General features: G+C 43.7%; 1 long non-coding RNA gene across 2 annotated transcripts; it reads right to left on the bottom strand.

Annotated features, from left to right (window-relative positions):
• Positions 1-1,024: 1,024 nt before the first annotated feature.
• LOC104948183 (uncharacterized) lies at positions 1,025-4,424 on the bottom strand. 2 transcript variants are annotated; one of them, XR_798656.1, is made up of 5 exons: positions 4,280-4,424; positions 3,927-4,195; positions 3,591-3,674; positions 3,293-3,458; positions 1,025-2,126 (listed from the first exon to the last, which is right to left on the bottom strand). It is a non-coding gene; the product is annotated as an uncharacterized lncRNA (long non-coding RNA). The 2 variants fall into 2 exon arrangements; XR_798653.1 differs by lacking the exon at positions 1,025-2,126 and having other exon boundaries at positions 3,103-3,458.
• Positions 4,425-4,430: the final 6 nt, after the last annotated feature.

Raw genomic sequence — 4,430 nt, 5'->3', positions numbered from 1 at the left:
GTCTCAGAGGCAGTCGGGCATTCGCGGTGCCCTACTCAGGTTGGTGTGTCCCGCACCGTTGTCTCTTTACGGCACATTTTCACATCTCCCGCGGCCGATTCAACTTGTTGGCCAAAACAAACGATTAAGAAGGCGCACACAGACAGAGCTACTGTCTACCACTGTTCATTGACCTATTGTGAGCATCACATGGAAATGTACATTTGCAAGAAGTGGCCATTATTCAGATGGGTGTTTCTGTCTGCACCTCTATTCTTTCTCCCATTATCCTCCACAATCTGCCTAGAAGTATTTTAACGTTGTAGCTGTTCAAGATGGTCATTTTAAAATGTGTTAAAAATATACTGTTAGTAGTTAAACCAATTATAATGTATGGCTGCAACTGACAGTTATGTAGGCACATTTTTTATTAACGCTGTGTGATTAAAAGAATAAACACAAATCGCAGGATAGGCAATACAAAACTTTATTTCGTACCTTGATACTACAGCCATTGATAACACAGCATTAGACATATTTGGCAAACTCTTTAAAAAAAAAATTGTATTACACACTATTTGTCGTATTGCATTTTTGTCGATTGTTTACATTGTACAGTTCTTTAGACATATTTGCTATATCTTATCCCACTGAAAAGGCACTGCACCGACACCGTTAAAATATTGGCATAGTTCATCCCTTTGCTGCTTGGCTCGAGTTGGAATATTGGTTCCGTGTGGCAGGGTGGCCTGCCGTAGTTCAGGGTCTTGTCTCCATCTTCCTGGGACAGCTCTCGACACAGGTTCGGGATAGCCCCCTGAGCTTCTCGCTGCAGTATCCATGTTTTCACCCATTTAGTGCGGTTTCTCCTGATTTTTCGCTTCCGCTTCTTAATCTCTTAATTTGTTGTTTGTTTATATCACGCAGTCTGTTCTTCTTCTCTCAGTCTGTCTTCCGGTTGTTGCCTATTTTGAATGATGAATACACACTACCGCTGCCTGCTGGTAAGGAGAGTTATTGCCACTCGTCGACTGAAGTCTTTGCAGTGTGTTCGTAGGCGGGCGGCGTAAAAGTCGGGACGCCTTCGGTACGCGTTCTTTGGTCTCAGGTTGGTGTGTAGTAGTGGCCTTTAGAGATGAAAAGAAGGAGAACGGTCCAATGCTAGTGTTAGCATGTAGCCACCCGGTGACTGGAGGTTGTGGCTAGCTGTAGAGGTAGCGGTCACGGGTACTAGGGCTTTCCGCACCGGGACAGCTAAGAAACTATTCGTGAAACAAATTGATTTTTTCCCACCGTAGCTGTGTTGTGCAGAGATAAGGGTGTCCAATGTTCGTGGCCAGCTGACGGCAGGGAGTTGACGAGATTGTTGACGGCCAACGGCTGGTAGCAAACGGGCTAGCAGGCTAGGGTCCGGTACGCAGAAAAAGCAAATAGGTAACGGAAAACTACTTGAACAAAGTAGCGATTCAGTTGGAGCCAATATTGACAGATGTTATATATAGCTAACCGATGTATAAAGAGATCAAATATGTTCAAGAACGAACTGAAAGTAGGATAGCGGTGGAGAAGCGGCAAAAAAACCACGCCAGCGTCCTCTCCTATCGGCACATAGCTTCATGGTTCAATGGGAAAACACATGTGATATTTGCACTGGGAGTGATCAGCTGTGCTCAATTTCCATAACTAGAATACAGATTTAAAGGTAAATAAAATGTGAGTTGCCTCTGATTTGCAGTTGAACATACCCAGCATGCACCTATCATTTATATTTATAGACACGTTTATGGAGCGCTGTAACGACACCCACGCACGTCCAGCAATAAATGACTGTCTCCCTGGAGAAACATTAATAAAGCTGCCATATGACACAAATACGTGTGTGTGTGTGTGTGTGTGTGTGTGTAGGGGAAAACACAGCATTCAACATGTTTTTATTTCTTATTTGACAAAATGACGTACGATTTATTTCAGGGTTTTATCTGTAAATGTGATATTTATGTGAGTATTTATACTTTCCACTGCATCAGTTCTCATAAACCGCCTTTGTATGTATGATGAAATAATAAAAAGAATCGGAATCTCAGAAGGGAAATGTAAAGCAAAGGAGCAGTGCAGATAAAAAAAAAAAAAAAGGTCATGGCCTCTATGTATACTAGGGATGTTAAGATTCACCGACTCGCATCGGTGCACCGGCATAAACGTTCAAGTTGCGAGTGCACCGGTTGAAAGAGTGCACATCGGCTACAGTTTGGGTTGAACTCGCGATGCATCGATTGTAGCGTCTTTGCATCGGTAAAAAAACAATTCATTCATATAATATCCCCTCATCCTGTCAGCACTCAGCAGAGACAATCTCTGATCTTTGCTTCGCACTACGGAGGCCGAGAGTCTCAGTTATCAACACACATGGAAGTCGAGGAGAAAGAGAAACACAGCGCACCGAAAAATACCTACGAATCAAACATCTGGCAACACTTCGGATTTTTCAAGAAAGACGGTCAACTTGAAAAATCGCTCGCAAATTGTAAACGATGCTGAGCCGCTTTAAAGTACACAAGTAGTACGAGGAACTTAGCGACGCACATAAAGAGGCGACATGGGGTCTGCGGCTGAAAAGAGAAACCTGAAAGTTAGACATATGAATCAAATCACTCAGTGAGGTGTTCTGTCAGAGAGAGGTGTTTAGTTTACAGCAGCCTGTGACGGCCAATAATAGTTTAAATGTCTTCCTTACTGTAAGCAGTTATGAAATACCTGTTTGTGGAAGGTTATTCGTATTCTTTATTGTTCAAATAGAAACCACTGCTTTCTGCTCACTGGTGAGTTAGCCTATGAATGAGTGTTAACCACATCAGGCTGGCAGCTGGATAGGCATTGCTCTATGGTAGTTGTTATTTGTACATTGTTAATCATGGGCAATGCATCCTTACATTGTTTAACTGTGAGGTGTTATACAATTGTACTCTGGAGAGTTTTTTAAGGTAAAAAAGAAACAGCATGATGGGATGTACTAGTAGAGAGAACCAAATATGTAAAGCACTTTTTTGTTAATGTATGATTTGCTGCATGTAAGGAATAAAACAAAAATCCTCTGTCGTACCATATTGAAGTATCATTATTGCATCGTGTTGAATCGCATCGTATCACCCCGAATCGCATAATGTTGAATCAAATCGTATCAAACTGTATAGGGGTGAATCGTATTGTATTGCATCGCCTGGTGTTTCAAATGTATCGTTAATGTATCGTATCGTTGGCAACGTATCGAGATGCGCATCCCATCGGCCTCAGTGATGGAAATGCCAACCCTAATGTAAACGGATCCCATCATACACAGAGTCAGTATGTAATGATCGTTAGAGGTAGATCAGTTATTCCCTGATTGGCAGATTCCACCCACACTGACGGAGGGTCACCATATTTCAAACTTCTTGTCTTTCACAAAGGATGTCCTCTCCACAATTTTGTTTCCGAAAAGTCTAGAAAAATCCAAAAGCAGAGCACAGACACCAGTCAGAGAGAACAATACGTTGAATAGCAGTTTTATAATGATGAATGATTCCTCTGAGAGCCTACGAGTACAAATGGTTCAGTAATTATGGTTTTCTCACTGCACAGTGTGAATGGAGGGGTTGATGGAGACCAGTTGGAGTAAGAAGTCAGTCGAAGCATCAGTGATGCTGTTGTGGCTCAGACTGTAACACAAACACAAACAGAGGAACTTTTAGTAATGTAATACATGGGCTGGGCAGTATGGGTACAGTCCAAACTAACATTATGTTCACTTGTATGTCTCCATTAGTTATGTCACTTTTCTGACACCGCCACTGAACAGGTTTCAGTCAACAAAGCCCTGAATCAAATGATCAGACAGAGAGATTCACACCCCAAACTAACGAGTACCTCCACTAAAACCTATTTTCCACATGAACACCTTTGCCACTCACTCAAGGACTTGTACTTTGTGCAGCTGCGCGCTGAGTGTGAGCAGCAGCTGGTCAGTGAGCTGACAGTGACTGAGATCCAGCTCTGTCAGCTCTCAGAGGAGTCCAGCATCAGGGCCAAGGCTGCACAGGCCCTCTGATCCAGTGAGCTGTGACTGAGGTCCAGCTCTCCCTCCAGGGCTCTGCAGAGGGTTAGGGCCCGTCCCACTGTGTCCCTCTCACTGTTCACAGGAACCAGGGACACCAGCTGGAGGAGGACAGCTTTACTGGCTCTGAACAGGAGGAACAGAGCAAACTGATGTGATGCAGAAAGATGTATACAAACAGCTTCTTCTCTGGTTTAGTGGTCTTCGTACCTGAGCTGTACTTTGTGTAGGACAGGAAACAGCAGGTCTAATCCGCTGTCCTGAACCTCACAGTCCTGCAGGATGAGCTGTGTTCCCTGTCTGCTGCGTCTCAGGATGGTGGAGACGGCCCTGCAGTCTTCAGCCGTCAGACGGAGAGTGT

This window comes from Notothenia coriiceps, unplaced genomic scaffold (assembly GCF_000735185.1).
Source record: "Notothenia coriiceps isolate Sejong01 unplaced genomic scaffold, NC01 NC01_scaffold00000191, whole genome shotgun sequence".
Taxonomy (NCBI): domain Eukaryota; kingdom Metazoa; phylum Chordata; class Actinopteri; order Perciformes; family Nototheniidae; genus Notothenia; species Notothenia coriiceps.
The sequence above is the reverse complement of the archived record's forward strand: the minus strand, read 5'-3'. Positions and strand labels throughout refer to the sequence as shown.